General features: G+C 42.1%; 1 long non-coding RNA gene and 1 other non-coding gene across 2 annotated transcripts; both read right to left on the bottom strand.

Annotated features, from left to right (window-relative positions):
* Positions 1–11,193: 11,193 nt before the first annotated feature.
* Positions 11,194–14,338, bottom strand: LOC125635928 (uncharacterized). Its single transcript, XR_007356417.2, has 4 exons — positions 14,006–14,338; positions 12,692–12,763; positions 12,105–12,223; positions 11,194–11,538 (listed from the first exon to the last, which is right to left on the bottom strand). It is a non-coding gene; the product is annotated as an uncharacterized LOC125635928 (long non-coding RNA).
* LOC125636316 (small nucleolar RNA SNORA26) lies at positions 12,395–12,512 on the bottom strand. Its single transcript, XR_007356552.1, has one exon. It is a non-coding gene; the product is annotated as a small nucleolar RNA SNORA26 (small nucleolar RNA).
* Positions 14,339–20,083: the final 5,745 nt, after the last annotated feature.

Below are 20,083 nucleotides of genomic sequence, written 5' to 3' on the forward strand. Positions count from 1 at the left end.
GTTTCATTATTTGGCATCATTCACACAATCCTATGAACATCTTTTGTCAGTTCATGCCAAAAATATTTGAATTAAGTAAGTTGTAGTTTTCCAGCTTCAGAAATGTGCAGACCTACAGAAATAATACTGTAATAGCAGCATCTCCCCCTACAGTGACTGTGCATTATCAGGTAAGATTTTTTCCCCCTTCTCTTCCTCAGAACTTTCTTAGAGTTTTTTCAGGACATCATCTTGTAACTGAGCTTCTTTCATTATTCTTATCTTTAAAAAGGTCTGCCTGCTTTTTACTTACAATTAAAGGGTTTGATTCGAGGACCATTCTTTATTTTTTCCTCTAATGACACTAAACACACACTGTCTCTTGAAAGTGGCTATACACCTTGCTTCCATACAATTCACTGTGCAAAACCAATATTAAATACTCAGTACAGTGTGTTGTCATCAGTGATCACTTTGATTTTCGACTTGGCCATGAAATGTTATGCTTGCCCTGTTTGTGTGGGCATAACCTGCAGGCAGCAGCTCTAGTCCTAAGAAAGTTATTTAGAAAGAGAAATCCAAGCAGGAAACAAGCTTTACAGGGAATAAACTCAGCTTCTTAAAAGAACTGCACCCCAGGTCACAATAAGCAATTACCCAAGATCAAATGCCTGTACATTCAGATAAATGCTAGTAGCAGCAAGACCATCTGCAACAGCATCATCTGATGACTCCCCAAAAATGAGTCCATGAATTAAGCCTTCTTAAAAGACATTCACACTTTTAACTTTATCTCAAAATGTCCTCATTTTATAATGCTTGGTTTGGGGATAATTACAATATCTGCAGATGGCTGATGAGGATTCTGAGGGGCCTGGGAGGAGTGTGATCTCTGGAGGCAGTTCAAGTGCTTATTGGGGCCTACTAGCTGAAGTACCTTTAACCTGAGTCATGGTACACCTGGCATACTATGAAGTACTGGGTCTGAAAACAAGCTGGTGTATCACTCTGGCAACCCCACTGAAGGGAAGATGATTACACAAAGTTACCAATATGTCTCATTATGGGGGCAATTTCTTTAACTAGCATTCCTGGTAAAACATAGCAGGGAAATGATGGTGCTGCCATTTCCAATGGTCCATGCACCCTGTCCACTGATTCCTGTGACTTTAGAGCAGACATTTCTCTAAAGCACTATGATTTGCTGAGGTGAATGATTATCATCATGTCCACCAGTCATTTCTTTGCCACATTGCCACCTCAATCCTGTAGCCGGCTGAAGAGCTTGGAGCAGGGGCAAACCACCAAGAATTCTACATACATGTGGCACATGACCTCCTGGGGCTAGTGGTTCCTGGGAGGTCTTCATCAGTGACATGCCAAGGGAATTTGACTTCCATCATGGCAGTGACGCTAATCCCAAGCTGCCCTAGGCTCCACACCCAGGTGGGAAGGACCCTGGAGCCCATGCTGGGTCACAGAAGAAAGGAGGAAAAAAGGTCCATCAGCCTTACAAGCAAACAAACCAAGCTCCTTCTTCCCGGCCCCTGCTCCAGAGGGCGAGGGGACTGGCAGCTGAGTGAAGGGGAACTCTGTTCTTGAAAAAGCAGCTCACTGAGATCCAGTATGACAATTCCTATGTTCTGATCTCTCTGCTTAGTGCTGACTGATTATATGCACAGCATTCATCTGTCACTTCCCAACGGGGGGAGGGGTATACATGCAGTACATAGAGAGAGGGAGGAAAGCTCCCCAAACCCATTTCCATGATGAGGCTCAGAGCCACAATGTGGTATTTGAATCTTACAAGTGCCACTTATCCCAGAGATGTCTGGTTGGGGACAGGAGAACTCTGTGAGACAGAGATGGCAAGAGAAGACAAAGCACTCAGCCCCTGTTCCAGAAGTCATGGTCATGCAGCCAAGTAAAGGCCAGCAGAGGGTGTCAATTCTCTATGCCATCATTTCAATGCTGAGTCAGAGTTGTGAGATAGGACAAGGAAATTAGTACTTCTGCAAGTTCCCATTCCATAGTGCTCATTGGAGTGAGCTCTCAAACATAGAGCTGAAGATGGATTTGATGGCATTGAGGGGCTCTGATCTTTAAGAGCTGTACCTCTCTTGTGTCACCAGAGGGAAGAAGGACACTCTTTGTTCCAGACCTTCCTGTCCTGGTGTAGATTTGGGATTGCAGAGAACTGAGAGGAGCTCACCCTGCACCAGAGAATCTTAGAGGCATGAGAGTTGCTGGCTGGCTACCTTCTTTTTCTCCCCATCCCTCAGTTAGCAGTTTCAGGGGCAGCACAGAGCCTGTAGCTGGCACTGACAGGAATGGAAGATTACTCTGGACAGGGAGAAGCCCCTGAACCACTGAGGTACACTCATCATGATTAGCAAAGCCCCAGCACAGCCAGCAAAAGCTGCCTACCACCCAGAATCCATGAAGACATTGGATCATAGGCTACAAAGGGTTAAGCGGAGTAACAGCTAGGACACAGAGGCCAACAGGTAGGTGAGATTCCTCCCAATGCAGGATGGGATGATGAGAGGGAGTGAAGCATTCTTCTTTTGTGGAAGCAGAAGCCGCTGTACAGGTGGGGCACCTACCATAACTGTTTGGGGAGCATCTGAGGGTGAAATGCCTGCAACCACGGGTCCACAAGGCTACCAGGTGCTGGGAAGCATGCACCCAGAGTCACCCAGGCCACTGGATGGGTGGAGTATACACCAACACTGGGCGACAAGGTCACCAGTAGGCATGGTAATGTAGTATGGGGATGTTGGTGCCTGGGTGAGAATCCACTGCAAGTTGGGAAGCATCCCGGAGGGTTGTAGGTGAGCAAACCCAGATCAATCATCAAGCAAGAGAAGGTGTCCAAGTGTTTTAGAATCTATCCATGGTGGGGCTTGTAATCCTGTTTGAAACAGTTTTCAAACAGTTATAGCCAAACATACTGTAACAAGGCTTGAGTTCCCACCCAGCACACTTACAAATCAGGTTCCAACAGTGTTTTTGCAGACACAGTTAGGTGTTAAAAATGTACCCACACACTCATTGGAGAAGAAACTGTGCTAGAAACATGCTAGCTACCCTTGAATTGAGAAATTATTGATAAGCATGATTTACACCTGTGTGCAGGTAGGTGGGAGATAGGCATCCGGATACCTACAGACAAATGGAATCAAGTTAAGCGTAGGCCCTTGCTTTGCTTGTCCAGTAAAATGTAACACTTCAGAGCATTCAGTCTTTGAGATGAACCCTAGTTGGCTCTTTCAATTTTAAAGATGCTTCCAGAGGCCTTGGTAGAGTGATGGGCAGCGGAAGCCTTCACACTGAGCAGCTATTTTGTCTCACTGAATCCCACAGAAAGCAAAACAGATTACATAAAAGCTAACCCAGACCTCTATCCAGTTCCCCCACCCCTATTATGGAAGTAAATGGTGGACCAAGAGGTCTCTTACCATCTGCTTGTTTCTCCAGCTCTGGGCTACTCTCACTCTCCTCCCTCTATGGCCAATGGTGGGGTGTAGTGGCTTACACAGTGTGCAGAGGCTGGATGGCTCCATTAGCAGGGCACGGTGGGATTGTGCAGTGGATAGCTCAGTCAGAAGGGCATCGTGGCTCACAGGGTGAGCAGAGACCAGGTAGTCTAGTTGGCAGTTAAGGGAATGTGGTGGCTTGTGGGGTGAGCAGCTGAGGTGGATAGCATAGTAGGTGGACATGGTGGTTTGTGTATGTTAGATAATCTGGTAAGTAATTGGCAGGGTGAAGGTAGCCTGGGTGTTTCTAGGGCCTTTCCTGATTACCTCTCTATTCCTCTGGTTTCCTGGCTGACATCAGAGAGGTTTGCCTAGACATGCTGGGCTAGAAACTGCTGCAGCCAGCAACTTTAGTAGCTGAAGAGGTGTTCCCAATAAGCTTGCTGCACAGTCGCAAACTTGGAACCAATGAGCTGAAATTTATGAATAAGATCTCCTTTTGGTGATGCTCTGAGCAGGAGGGTGAGTTAGGCCTGCCTGCAGCTGCTGGAGGCAGACTGAACTGATGAAGTCTTCAGGGGTGTGGGTAATCCCAGTCTGCATTGATTTACAGGTCTGGTTCTGCCTCTAAGGAACTGCAAGCAGGTGAAAAACCCATTGTAATAGATCTGCAGACTTTCATTGCCAAGGATGTCAATTACTCAAATTATTAATATGTGCTCTCATTCTTAACATAGACTTTTGGATGGAATATATAACTATAGTTAGTTTCACTTACTTCAGGATTTGCGTATCTTAATTTAACAGTTTCCATTAAATTGCATTTTCAATAGTTATGTTACCTTCAACTATAGCAGGGCAAGGTGGGCTTGCACCTGCCCGCCTCCCGGCTTTTCAATAGGTACAGCAGGGCAAGTTCTTTATGAGCAACATTTTAAACAGGTTAAAATAGTTGGTATTTATTAGGATCAATGCTATGAGTTTCAGCTAAATTAACCTTGTCTGAGTTTTAAAATACATATTTAGATGCATAATTAATCTGGAAGTAGCAAATCATTCTGTTCATTCTCTAGAGATCTCATTTAATTAGATAATGCTGAAAACAATCGTACTTTTTATGTTCAGTGTTTACATATGTTATATCAGAGCAGTACCATTTGAAAACATCAGAAGCATATGTGTGAAAGAGAATCATTTCTGATCTTTACTTCAAAGACCTCTAAACAGAAAAACCTTCACAGCAGTACATTTCAGTTAATGTCACTCAGCCTCTAGGCTTTGCTTGTCTATACAAAGAAAAGTGAAGGACTGACTCGCTAAAGCATCAACTGTTAGCTGCTTCTGAAATGAGATGTAAAAAGGATGTAGAACAAAGCATTATACATTTTTTTAAAATCTAATATGTGTGCAAAAGAAACATTTTCCAGCCACAGAAACAGTGGCTCTACAGGCATTGCCATGGTACAGGCCAGACAAGTGTACAACTCTTGCACAACTGCCTATGTCTTCACAGCCCAACCACCACTCTGTTCCTTCTACAAACTCAAGCATCTCTTGAAAGATTAGAAAATAGTGGGGAAGCATGGCAGGTTGGTTGCATTGATTCTCCCTACCATCTCAAAGAATAAAGAGTTACTATGGTAAGTAACCACTCATTCTCCCTCAAGCATTGCCTGCAAGGCTCCCTGCTTTAGGTAATTAATAAGCAGTCCCAGGACCTAAAGTCTGAGGAATCTTACTTTAATAAAGACTGAAGGACTCAGGTATAGGCTAAATTTTCAGAAGTGACTTAGGAGCCTAAGCCTCACTGAAAGTCAACAGGAGTTAGGCACTTTTAACATGAGAGGTTCCGCTACTCAGGCCCAAGGAAGAATAGGACTAAGAAGAGGTACAGAAAGAGCCACTTCCAATGGGGCTCAATCCATGGCCAGTGCTTATCTTAATGGTAGAGATGACATGGGTAGTTGTCAACACTTGGACCCAACTCCTCAGTGCCTGAGGCTCACATACCCGATGCCCAGGCAATAACACAGAAAAGCTCATGGCTGACACACCCATTGCCGACACACCCATTGCCAAAGCAGCTGGTGTATAGGCAACAGATTTTGAAAACATCTAGAATAACTTGACATCAGGGTCAGGAGCAAAAGTCAGTCAATATAGGCACTTGACATCAAGATGCCAACAACACCCCAAAACATTAGCTTTGAAGAGGGTTTATATGCGGACAGTGAGAAACCCAAATGATCATAGTGTTATCAACAATCATAAGCCTCATGGCTTTGTATCTTTTTCCTTAGTGCAAAAAAGAAGCCAAGAAGCAGAGTCTGGACTGAGATGTGTGGAATGATTTGACATTTTGGGGAAACCAGTTCCCTATTACATCCATTATCCAGAATTCAAAAAGTATCCAACGTGAAGAAAACTAACTGGTGGACTAATTAAAGTATTATTGTAAGGACTAAATCACAAACACCATAATATGCAGTATGTAGGGGTATACTTTCCTTTTGAAAGCATGCCTGTAGTTTTGTATATTACAGGTCTAAAAAAGACAATTCACATTCATGCAACATTTATACATCTGTAGGAGGAACTGGAACATCCTTCTCAGTATGTTATAAAAGTTTAAAACTAAACAAACTGAATATATTATTTAAAATATTTTATTACTTTCATACAGTCATTAAAAAACAACACTAATGACAGACTTTAACCAGGACACCATACCTAAGCCAGCTACCATTTCAGGAAGTTTGTATCTGAGTTTCTCAGCTCTGGCCATCTCTAATAAAAACAGGTTGAACCCAGTTGTGGAACTGAGTTGTCAGTACAGTATTTGTCAGAGCCCCAAATTAAATGGTTGCCTGAATGGTTAGTCTGATAAATAAGTTGTTCAAAAGTTTTGTATTTTTTTTGTTGATCAAAAGACAATATCGAGTATACTGCCAGATTAAGCAAAATCCTCTGGCATAGATGAACTACCATTTAGGTTACCTCCTTTAAAAAAGTTCTTTAATTGCCCCATATGTTTGCTGCAGAAATTATGAGCATTGTTAATCAGGCTAAAGAAATGTAATTTCTTAATCTACCCTTTTTGTTTTTGATCAGTGGTTCTCAAACTGGTGGTAACAGCCACTGATTTAAAGAAAGTGGGCCAGATGACACAGTAGCTTTCATTCATTAATGGGCTGCCAGCACAAAAAAACAAATGAATGGATGTTCAGCTATCATTTTCTCAATGTCTATTTGATTGACCATTAGCTCCTAAAACTGGACTTGGAGAAACATCTGCTAAATAAATTTCACAGCAATCTTGTATGTTCAGTCAATTCCACTCAAAGCAGGAGCTGATGCTTGAGCAGTCAGTCAGGGCTAACCTAAATTTGCAATCACCAACCAGATTCAAAACAGGAGACACTCAGAGCGCAGAGAAAACGGGGGGAGGGAGAGGAGCAGTAGTGATCTCAGGTGCACAAGCTATACATTCTAGCAAAGTCTACAAGATGTAAGAAAACATATCAAGCCCAAATCTGCCATTAGTTACACCAGCGTAACTTTACTAAGTTCAGCTGAATTACTTCAAATTTATATCTGTGTGACTGATAATAGTATTCGGCTCTTTGTGATTTAGAGTAACTATTTTCCAGTGCCACCTGAGAATGTATGCCTTCCACCTCTCCTTTATATCTCTTCCAGTGAACTTAGAGAAAAATGAAATTTTTTGTATTACCATAGTGCCTGGGAAAGTTCTTATAGATATATAAAATATAACTATATATATATATAAAAGTTGAAAAAGACACTATCCAGTTAGTCACTGGCACACTATACAGCTGGAAGGATCTGCCTGCAGAACCACAGCCTACGTAGTCCAACAGTTTTTATGTTTCCTCACTGATTGCATTTGCTCCAGCTTATTCCTGGATGTCAAGTCACAATATCCACGTAATATCATACTTTGTTGCTCTACATGTTAAAGTTGCCATACAAATATAATTAATCCCAATCAGTTAATCAGAGTGGGGGTTATAATTTTGTATGAATAGGAATAAGTCATTGACTCCTTTTGTTTGTGTAAATGTACCTAAAAATTAAACATCCGTTCATTCCATTATTTTTAATACAATATTTTTTGCAGCTTTCCATGAATCTCAATTACTCCAAAATTAAATGAGTAAATTGTCTAAGACACTGGATGTTCACTGAAGTCAGCTGTTTTTTCAATCAATTTGTATTATACTTTTAAACATCACCAATTCAAAACCACAATCTATGCCAGCACTTCTTACAAAATATAAACCATATGCATGTAACATAGAAAGGCCACTAACGGATTTATCTCATAATTATATTAATGTATTGTAAAGTATTAATTTTCCAGAACACTAAAAGTGCTCACTGTATAATTGACATTTCTGTTTGATGTTTACAATCTAAAACTATTTTGATTTTGTAGTAAAACCAATTTTACTGTAAACCTTGTCAACCATTCTAAAAGCTGTGCATTAAAAAAACTCTAGTTTCCATGTAAACAAGTGTTGGCAGATATTTTCCGTATATAGAAACTGGCCAGTTTCATTTAACTTACATGTGCATTAGTTCCAAGAATAGTCAATACTCATTTGCACTGAAGACTTTGGAGCAATAAACTAAGTTGTGGGTGACTACATTCTCTGAACTATAGTTCTCTTGGTTACAAAGGAATATTTGTCTACTCTTATCCTTACAATCCCTTCTAGAAGGAGTATGTTCTGAAACAAAGGTTTTCCTTTTATCTGCAAAAATAAAAGGAGGACTTGTGGAACCTTAGAGATTAACAAATTTATTTGAGCATACGCTTTCGTGAGCTACAGCTCACTTCATTGGATTACTATTTCTCTGCACACCCCTCTCATGCCACATCATCTGCATTTGACATTTGTAATTACTGAAAAGTTAAGAGTTAGCTAGTGGTAGAGTGGAGCTTACTGAGAAACACCTGCTTTAAGTATACCATTAGTGTGCAGAAATTTGTACATTAGTGAAGTAGCAATAAAGTCCTATAGCGAGAGCAAAAAAGGTTCAAAGGAGGCAGATAACTGGGGGCGGAAAATGCTTTCACCACAGTAAAAGAATAAACATTTGTAAAAGGTGAAGACTCTGGTCTTGGTAGATAAATAAAGAGAGAGGAATATGTTTTAAAAATACTCACATTTTAAGTCTATATACATTCAGTTATGGAGTTGGTATCTTAGAGTTTAACATTTAAAAGGTATTTTTTCCAAAGTCCAACTCTAACTACTTGCATGATTGTTGGATCTTATGCTAGAAGACATTAATTCAAGCTGGTAAAACCCAATATTACAAGATATTTTAGAGCTCCCTTTTTAGTTCTCATTATAGCCAGCAAAGGTAATCTATAGCACAATATGGCAGCGCTAGCTAATGTGCTGAATACTTGCTCCAAAAGCTCCCAGCAGTACTGTAGGGAAGGGGTCTGGATTTTGGGCCCAAAAACTTAAAAATTAAAAAGAAAAGGGGTACTTGTGGCATGTTAGAGACTAACAAATTTATTTGAGCATAAGCTTTTGTGAGCTATAGCTCGCTTCGTTGGATGATGAAGCTCACAAAAGTTTATGCTCAAATAAATTTGTTAGTCTCTAAGGTGCCACAAGTACCCCTTTTCTTTTTGCAAATACAGACTAACACGGCAGCTACTCTGAAACTTAAAAACTAAACTTATTTTTGAGCATTTAGGTCTTAATTCTCAAGTGTTACGTTTTGGTGATTCTCCTACACTGCTTTCAACAATTTACATTTTTTCTAGTATGGTCTCCATCTACTAATGGTCCTTTCTCCTCCCCCCAAAATTTTTTTTGAAGTACTATTCAAGATTTGTCTTTTCTTTTTGCATATAACCTAGGATGTAATGTGGACATGAAAAGAAAATGCACTATCCCCTCATTAACAGTTTATTCATCAGGTGCACAGCCTCTTCGGAAACTCCATATAAGAAGCTAAAGTGGAACACGTGCCCAAAAGAAAAAATATATATAATCCAGCCAAGCCCTCCAAAACTGTACTGTGCACAACAAATCTGAAATGAATTTTTATAAACTGGCTTAATTAGTCATTGAAACAATTTATCTAAGGGATATGGTGGCTTCCCCATTCCTTTAAGTCGAGACTGCATATCTAAATGATGTGTTTGCTCTATAGCATGGGTTCTCAAACTGGGGATGGCGACCCCTCAAAGGGTCATGAGCTCTGTCTCCACTTCCAAACGCTGCTTTGTGTCCATCATTTATAATAGTGTTAAATATAAAAAATGTTTTTAATTTATAAGGGGAGGGAGTAGGGAAGGTCACACTGAGAGGCTTGCTGTGTGAAAGGGGTCACCAATACAGTTTCAGAGTGGTAGCCGTGTTAGTCTGTATCAGCAAAAACAAGGAGTACGCGTGGCACCTTAGAGACTAACAAATTTATTTGGGCATAAGCTTTTGTAGGCTAAAACCCCACTTCATCAGATGCATGGAGTGGAAAAAATAGTAGGAAGATATATATACACACACAATATATGAAAAGATGGGAGTTGCCTTATTAAGTGGGGGGGATCAGTTCTAATGAGACAATTCAATTACAGCGGGCTATTATCAACAGGAGGAAAAAAAAAAATCTCTTCTGTAGTAGTAGTCAGGGTGGCCCATTTCAAACTGCTGACAGGCAGGTGCAAGTAACAGTAGGGGGAGAATAGTTTTTCCTATGCCTCTGGGCCCTGTGCCTAGGAGCTGGACCTGCTGCAGGCCACTTCCAGGGCACAGGAAGCCTGCCTTAGCACCCCCACTGCGCTGCTTACTGGAAGCCACCCAAGGTAAGCCCATGCCCCAATCCCCTGCCCCAGCCTTGAGCCCCTTCCTGCACCCCAAAGCCCTCATTCCCAGCTCCACTCAAGCCTGCACCCCTAGCCCAGAGCTCCCTCCCACAACCTGAACCCCTTATCCCAAGCTGTTGGTCATAGGCAAATGCCTGGTTATACTACTTTATCTAGTTAATTCAGTGGACAATTGCAAGACCATTAGATGAGTTTTGAGACTAAGGAAGACAATACAATAGCATGCTCCACCCCTTTCTTTATAGGGTGACAGAGTAGGCTTGTAACTCACTCTTCTATGGCCTGCCACTACAAAGAACACAGGATTGAAGCACAGGTTATCCTCATTTGCCAACTGGAATAAGTGTAAGGACAGCACTTCGCAAATATTTCTCTATTTTACTACGTAAATGTCTGTAGGAAACCACTCGCACGAAAACATTAAGGTCTCTTCAAGTTTTATGAAGACTTGACTTTTCACAAAAGGTGACTAAGGTTGGTGTGTCTTTCTACCCTAAAACAAAGGTTAATTTTAGCATCTTAGGGTAAATTATGCTTTTTTGTAATTTGTTTTATATTTTGACTACACAGGGTTTCCCCAAGTCATTAATTAGTGGAATCTGCCCCAACTGATAAATTACTCCAGCTTCAGTCTGTGGACCACAAGTGACCTGTTTGTCTCAGTGTGTAAGTGGCCTATTGCCTAGATTGTAACCCAGATATGCAAGGTGTAAGCAGAAATACTAATGCCTGAAAAGGTCTGAGTCATCTGCAATGAGATGCTGGGATAGGAACTGTATCTAATGTTTCAGGTTCATCTGCTTCCTCCTCTTCATGCTTCAAATGCTCTGCTGCATTTGTATGCAAAAATGCCCAGGTACATTGTACTTCAAAATTCTTTATTAGTTGAATATAGTGTAAAAAATATTCCCCAAACACTAATTTTGTCTCAAAATCCCAGACAACTTATTCAAAGTAAATTCAAAGATGAATGACTAGTTTTATTCCATTTCAGAATGGAAACATGAGCTGGGTCAAAAATTTAACCATGCAAACTGAAGTGATCAACTGTTGTGCTTTTCTAGCCATTACTTATCTTACTGTTTTTCTACACATTATACATTACTGATTTCATCCATAATCATTTAATTGTACTTTAATCACTACCACACTTTCACCAAAGCAGGAGCTGCAAGTTTGAATCCCTTATATTTTGTTCATTTTTCCCTGTGGAAGAAAAAAAATTTAATCACCAGCAAAATAATTCACAATTGCAATATATTTGTCATCATGCCTCCAGCTTTCCTCAGCCATTTCCAATTAAAGTGGAGGTCAGCTAAATCAATTTAAGCCAGGTTTCAATTTTAGAGTGTTCACACTAGGATTTAAACTATAAGGTATGTTAAAATTGAGCCATATCAGCAAATCTAGCTGTAATGTAGACAAGGCCTTTTAGTGCTATGACAACATTCAGAGAGCCAAGAATGAAAGTCAAGCTACCAAGTTTATAGCTTACTTTATGCCAATAAATTGAATTGAGTAGTCATGTGACAAGAATTATAGCTCTAAAGTAAATTACACTGTCAGCTATTACTAGTAAACATTCACTGCAAAAGAAAGTTATGATGCAGAGGACTCCCAGACAATCTTACACTGAAATGTTTATTCTCTTGAGACACAGAGAAGTTTCCATGAAAGTGCCTTGGAAAGTTGGCTAGGTACACAAATTTACTTCAACTGGTGACAAATGTCCCCACCCACCTCAGTGTGATGCTCCTATTTACATTACATACCTGGGAATTTGTCACTCTTTAAGGGTAGTTTCACATTCAAGGAGATTCATGTTAGTGTCTTGCAAGTTCTATGAAGTACATCTAGGCACCCGATAATTGTAAATATATTCTGGAGGACTCTGAAACCAGGAAAAGCTTCATGTGATCACAAGTAATTCCCTAACACCATGAAGTAAAGCTAAGCATGGTAATCTGATGCTAGCACCCATGGTTCAAGTCAATGAACCTGAAGAAAACAGATACAATTTTATTCAAAAGGAATTGAAACACATTAAATGGATTTCTCATGAGTTTGTTCCTCCCGACAGGATCCAGAGAAGAGTTTTAATCTCACCTCTGGGTTTTAGAGAGAACTACTATACCCCTCTGTGTTGGCCACCTAAAGCACAGTCTGCCTTAAGAGGGCAAAGCAAAAAAGGGGAAATATTACTAATCATAAAATTCCTTTAACATATTATTCTCAACAAACTCACTGTAATTTAGTGTTGATTTGTAGGTATTTCATAAAAATTCCTACAATTTACCAACCAACCATCTACCACAAAGTAACCATCAAGGCAAACTTTCATCCAATTAGAATCCCTTACTTTCCAGCAGAGGAATTTCTTCATTCCTAAGAGGTGTCTTCATGAGCATTTCAGTCACGTGTGACCATTTATCTACACAATATTTTAAAGGACACGTTAAATAGGTTTTAAACATAACATAGTAAAGTTCAACATTTTCAATAGATAAGCAATGTAAGTTCACTTTTTAAAATTAGTGATAACAGCCAGCCATAATTTAGGTTTTATTCTATAGAATCCCTTGTATACAATCCAACTATTAATAATCAATTCAGATTCTAAAGCAAAAAGTCAATGGTTCAAGTTTAGAAAAAAATATTTGTTTTCCTAAACTGGTAGCCATTTAATCCATGGTCAGCCCTAGTAAGTTAAAAAAATCATATCCATGTTTAGAATAAGAAATCTATTGCAGAAAGATGATAATTTTTGTATTTAATTCATACTTAATGTGGCTATTAAATATCTAAAAAGTGAAAGTTCACCTTTCAAAACTTAGTAACTTTTCACTATAATCACAGATACATATTGTAACAGCATACATGAGGTACTCAAGCAGTGTAACGATTAAAGCACATGGCAATAGTTACACACAAGAATCAACACTGTTAAAGGTTTCAGGGACACTTTTAAACGGAGTAAAAAACCAAAAAAAACACCACCCAATACACAGCAGAAATGATCCTTTTTTAAAAAAAAAAACAGATCAATGGAAAGCTTTGCTGAAGAATTTATCCACCGTGTGATAGACAAGAACCAGTAAATGAAACGGGTTACAGTACTCAATTTTAATTGTCCACATGGAGACCAAATGCAATTTGTTAAACGAACATTAATTGTGCAAGTTGCTTCCCCCCGTGATTTCCAAGTGTTTACAACACAGTAATTTAACGCAGATTGAGCAGTTTATCTATCAAAATGTTAATTTCAATGTGCCAGTGTCTCTCTGAAGTGAGACACAGGACTAGACTCCGTTAAAAAAAAAGATGCTAAATACTTTGCCATAACAGTTAGCTCCGCAGTTTGTGAAACGAATTGTTCAGGGAGCCAAGCGCAGGGCGAGATCAGTGGATGAAGATTTTTAGTTTGTTACGGTAATATCGCCAGCGTTTGCTAGGAGAAAGACCACGGCCCTGCTGGGCAGCACAGTCCGGCTAACAACGCTCAGCGCACAAGCCAACCCCCCCCCCCCCCCGCTTTCAGGGGGGCACCCGAGGCGCGGGCAGGCACAGGACGCATCGGTCAGCCCGAGCCGGCCTGGGGTGGAGGCCTCTCGCCGCCAGCCCCGTCACCCCCCCGCGGCAAGGCGCCGGCACACGCGAGCCGGCCCGTCTCTACCTCCGCAGAGCTCAGTCCGTTCTGCCACCGCGTCGGACGCGCTTCCGGAGCGGCAGCCTCACCCGGCTCCCGCATCCACCGGCGACCCGGGGCGGCGGGGCAGAGTCGGAGAGGCGCGCGCGAGTCCCCGGAGCGGCGTCCCCCGCCCCCACCGGGCGGAACGGCCCCGCCAGGCTGGGGCGAGGAGCGCTCCGCCGCCGGCCCGGGCCCAGCTCCCCATGGAGGAGTCAGGCCGCACGGTCCCTGCTGCCCAGCCGGCGCGGCCCTCAGCGGGGCGGCAGGACCGAGGAGTCACCTCACCCACCAGGACGGGGAGCGAGGACAGAGACCAAGCCCATGCCTCCTCAGAGCTTAAATACTGGCGGGCAGTTACCGCGAGATCTCGCACTCTCATCCTCTCTCTGGTCGCTCCGCGCGTTGGGGGCGGGGCAACCATTGGGGAACAGTCAGTGGCACGGGGAGATGCCGTCCACTAGTGCGCAACTATTGGTGGAGAGGAGGCACGTGACCTAAGCCAACCCGGCGAGTATGGTCCTGCCCGCTCCCCGCCCGACGCGAGTCTCAGGCTGCTGCGAGTGCGGGGCTGGCGGAGCCTGAGCGGCCGAGACCCGCGGGGCGGGGTTAGTTGGCGCCAGACTCATCGCCCCGCCCGGCAGCCGCTGCAGAGGGCGCACGCGCGCAGACTCGCCCCCCCCCCCGGCACTAACCGCCGAGAGGGGGGCTGGGCTAGGCCGTTAGCTGATGCTGCTCGGGGCTGGCTGCGGCCAGGGGCCGGGCCTCGGCCTGGGACGTACCAGGTCACCAATGGCGTGACACAAACGTCGGGCGTTGCGGGATCGCCAGGGGCGGGAAAACAGGACTTCCCCCTTCCCCGCCGGGAGGGAGCTGGCAGCAAAGAGCCCGAGGGTAGCCGCTGAGGAGGAGACCTCGGTGTGGTCACAGCTGCCGCCAGGCTCGCCCCTCAGCCTGGAGCAGAGGCTGTAAGAGCTCTGAAAACGAGCTGGGGATCGGTGTCTGTCAGTCTAATGACAGGTTTCAGAGTAGCAGCCGTGTTAGTCTGTATTCGCAAAAAGAAAAGGAGTACTTGTGGCACCTTGGAGACTAACCAATTTATTTGAGCATGAGCTTTCGTGAGCTACAGCTCACTTCATCGGATTCGAAAGCTTATGCTCAAATAAATTGGTTAGTCTCTAAGGTGCCACAAGTCCTCCTTTTCGTCAGTCTAAGGTACTTGTATGATTCCCCATTGCTGCAGGAGGCTCCCAATGTATTTATCCTCAGAGGCCCCTTGTGGGTAGGAAGGGGTAATGACCATTACCTCTTCTCCCAGACAGGCGCTCTCGCTCACCCCACATGGGGAACTGAGGCCCAGATCCACAGAGGCATTTTGGTACCTAAATACCATTTAAGATCTGGGTTTAAGTGACTCATGCAAAGTCACTCAGGGAGCATGTGGGAGAGCAGAAAATTGAACCCTGTCTCCCAACTTAAGGCCCAGGCTAGTGCCCTAACTACTGGACAAGCCTTCCTCTCCTAGTGGAGCAGAGAGACTTGTGGCACCTTAGAGACTAACAAATTTATTTGAGCATAAGCTTTCGTGATCTACAGCTGAATGCATCCGAAGAAGTGAGCTGTAGCTCACGAAAGCTTATGCTCAAATAAATTCGTTAGTTGCTAAGGTGCCACAAGTCCTCCTTTTCTTTTTATGGATACAGAGTAACACGGCTGCTACTCTGAAACCTTTCACCTTTAAGTCACTGATTTGAATCCAGCTGAATAGTACTGAAGGAAGTGATGCTGGTCAGCAGAGGAAAGCATTTTGAGGAGTCTGCAGCCATCCTGCAGTCCCTTGTGATTGAAGTTTTCACATCCACAATTGGTCAGGTCAATCCATGGTCAGGTGTACTCGTGGATTTGCTGAAGCTGAGCTCTCACCCTACAACAGCCACAAATAACACTTTCTACCATCTCCGGTTAGCTAGGAGACTCCATCTCATCCTGGAGGACAAGGATCTGGCCTCAGTTATTCATGCTGTCACTTCTCAGCTGGACTACCACAATGCAATAGATGCGGGCATGAAACCTTTAGCACTTAGAAAACTCAAATTTGCACAACTATGATTAGCACAAAATGCTGCAGCGCATCTCTTCAGCAACACAGGCTACCATGAGCACATCACACCTGTTCTCTACTCTCTGCATGGGCTTCCCATAGAATTTTGAATCAACTTTAATGTCTCAGTCCTTATCTTCAAAGCACTCTGTGGCCTGGGCTCAGGATGCCTAAAAGGATATTTAAAGCTCTGTGATGAAGACAGTTGAAAACTTTGTTCCTCTGGCACAAAGGAACAGTAATAAGTAAGGATATGATTTAGGCACAGAGGTCAGGGATTCCATAACGAACCTCCATGACTTCTTTGGCTTCGGCCCCCATTGCAATGGCAGGGCTGGAGCTGTCAATGGCTGCAGTGGGGGCTGGAGTCCCCTGCGGATGGTGGGGCTCGGGCTGTCAGTCCTATCCCCCCTGCAGGGCTTGGGCTTCAGTCCCATCCCCCTCAGGGAAGTCCCTCCCCTGTTATTTTTAGTAAAAGTCAGGGACAGGTCGTGGGCTTCTGTGAATTTTTGTTTATTGCCTGTGACCTGTCCCTGACTTTTACTAAAAATAACTATGACAAAATCTAACCTTAGTAATAAGAGTAAAGCTTATCTGTGGGAAACAACCTTCTTCTGGGAATTAAGGACTATCATAAACTGCATCACTTTCTGCTTCATGTGCAAAGCACATTTCTTTGACCTTACCTTCTCTAATATAACACATAGAAACAGGTGTATTTTTAAAAAACCACTACCAAAACAAGAAACTCTACTCCACTGGGAGCACAAACAATGTGACAGATTTGCAGTCATGTAGCTTAATGCAGTACTGGAAGGCACTCAGATATTACAGTGACGGTATAAAAAGTTAGATAGATTAGAAAGTTACCCATATATGTCCTAATTGCTGACATGAAATGATGATTAGAAAGTGCTGCAGACTTTTATGTATTTAAAAAAAAGTCTTTCAGATGAGTTGGAACCACCAAGTTGTGCAAGAACTATGCCACTATTTGATATTATATTCATTATCTCCCTACTTCCTTACTTTGTCATGGTCATTTGTTACATCTTTTTTCAAATTAGGCCTAGTCTCGGCAGGTGCACCATGTGAGCAAACCTTATGCTCAGATAGATGAATGCAGGGATATACCCACATGGAATAATTTGTAGGACTGGGACATTCATTGTAGGAACCTTGTCTATTACATATACGTTTGTACAGTATCTAGCACAGGGGTGGGCAAACTACAGCCCGTGGGCCACATCTGGCCTGCCAGCCGAATTAATCCGGCCCTCGAGCTCCCGCTGGGGAGTGGAGCTGCAGCTGCTCCCGTGCTCCAGCCAGAGAGCAGGGTCGGGGACCGCTCCGTGCGTACACGCACTCCCAGGAGCAGCGGCATGTCCCTCATCCTGCTCCTCCTCCTCCTCCTCCTGCCCCAGCCCAGAGACCCCTGCTGCACCCTGAACACCTCATTTTTGGCCCCACCTCAGAGCCCTCACCCCCAGCCGGAGCCCTCACCCCCTCCTGCAGCCCAACCCCAATTTCATGAGCATTCATGGCTCACCATACCATTTCCATACCCAGATGTGGCCCTTGGGCCACAAAGTTTGCCCACCCCTGATCTAGCACAATGGGACCCTGATTTTGATTTGAACCCTTAGATGCTACTGTAATAAAAAATGATTTCATGAATTTATATTACAATTTGCATGCAACTACAGGGTTATTTTAAAATCATGCTGAAAATAGATCAGGTTCCATTTACAGCCCACATACTGTCAATATATCCTCTTAATTTTGTTTCCAGAAGTTATATTCCCTACAATTAGCATATATAGATTAGAGAGAAAAAAAATCTGGAGGAGGAGAAGAGGGCAAACAACATTAGTATTCAGAGTAGCAGCCGTGTTAGTCTGTATTCGCAAAAAGAAAAGGAGTACTTGTGGCACCTTAGAGACTAACCAATTTATTTGAGCATAAGCTTTCGTAAGCTACAGCTCACTTCATCGGATGGCCTTTCCAGAGACAAACAGCATTTTGCAGTTTTGTTACAAACTTGAATTTTATGTTATTTTTGTTCTTGTTTGGTAAATTGCATATTTTAATGACTTTGAAGGGTTTGGCTCAGATTTTTGTGCAAAATGCCTAATAATTAGCACTTATAAAGCACATTTTGCATATCTAAGAAACAAACTTGTAAAATTCACCAGTGCTTTTTTTTGCTGAATAAACTACCTGGTGAAGAGACTGTTTTTGCAACAGTATGCAAGCTTCCACCTGGTAGAAGCCAGGGAATATTTTTAATTGAGTGGAGCACCACTAAAGTAAATATGTAAACAGATGAAGCGTAGTTCCATATGCAAAAGCTGCCTTGTTGTTATGTTTTGTACAAAATTACTAATTTACATAAGGAACAAAGATTTATGACATGTAATTAAGCAGAAAAGTAGAAGCAGGAGTAGGTATATTATTGGATAATCGCACCCTAGGGTATTGCACCAAACTGATTGTAAAGGCTGTTCAAAACAGACTGTTTATTGAATAAACCTGATAACTGCTACTGCCATAAAAATATAAATCCACTTTATTGACTTAGCCAGGCCAGGTTATATTTGGCGTGAATATATTTGCATCTATTTCATTTTGTAATCTTTCATTTTTTAAAAAATCTTGTTATATTTTAACTACAAAAAACTAAGGTGCTTCGGCTTTGTTTTGTTTTCTTACTGAAATAGCAGTCTCAAAGGGAAAGAATAAAAAGAACATTTGTTTCAAAAGACTGTCAATACTTTCTCACTACAACCCAGTGTAATTTTAATGGCACCAGTTAACCAAGGTGGCCATGTTCGGAGATGAATTTGGGCCAATATTTCTAACAGTAGAGTTTAATTCTCTGTGCATCATATTCAGCTATAAGAGGTGGTGGTAAGACTTACTACTTTTTTGTAGCAATAGCTGGAAAGACAATGTAACACTAGCAGATAACCACCCTTTGCATCTGGGAAAATATCTATTCACTTCTCAGACCCTTTAAGAAAGGCAGTTGAGATTAGGAACTGCCATAAAGTTGACCCTATCCTCCAATGGATTCCCGGCCTGCTCCATGGTGGGACTAAATACCCAAAAACAATCTGTTGGAAACATCATGAAGAAAACATCATATATTTTTCCACCTGCTGTTTTTATATTAGCCTTTACTCAAATTCCCACTGACTTTAGGAGGACTAAAAACTGAGTAGTATGAGCTATATCATACCAATATTTTTTAAGTAGTCTTTCCCATTGAAATTAATGATGAAATGTACTTAAAAACTGATGGCATAATACAGCCCTGAATAAGAGGCAATAAAGGATTTGGTCCAATATTTATATAACATATAGGTTTATGTTTTGATTGTTTTAATTTGGACTAGTAAGAGACTATTAGATACTTCTCTATTTCAAGACAAAAATCTAGATTTGAGGACATAAGTGAATGGCTTGTGTTGCTGAAGTGTGCCTCTCCCACTTCCCTCAACTGATGCTCTGAGTGATAGGAGCCACACCCAACTCAGACCCCACTAACACTGATGGTCCCTCTGACACAAATTTTATGAACATTAGTGGTAAAGTAATAGATGGATTTTGGAAAAATCTCACCCAGCAAAAAAAGTCAGCCTCCAATATAAATAACCTTTGTATTCCAAAGAATTCATCTTATGTATGTATTCTTAGTCCTTCTGGTACTTCAGTTAGTATGCATATTTCACCTCCTTCCAACAAACCCTGACTATTTTAACTGAAATTACATTGATGTTCTATACAAGATATGAAACCTGAAAACTTTAAAAAATCCAAACACACGTTCAGTATTGTTAGTGTAACGAGTCAATGTTCACTTTCTCTTACTCTTAAATTTGTAAATATTGTACATGATTTTGGCTGCTAACTCCTAATGAATGCTCTTTTAACAGCTTGAAAACAAATCCTTTAGTATGAAA

Source organism: Caretta caretta, chromosome 4 (assembly GCF_965140235.1).
Source record: "Caretta caretta isolate rCarCar2 chromosome 4, rCarCar1.hap1, whole genome shotgun sequence".
NCBI classification, from domain to species: domain Eukaryota; kingdom Metazoa; phylum Chordata; order Testudines; family Cheloniidae; genus Caretta; species Caretta caretta.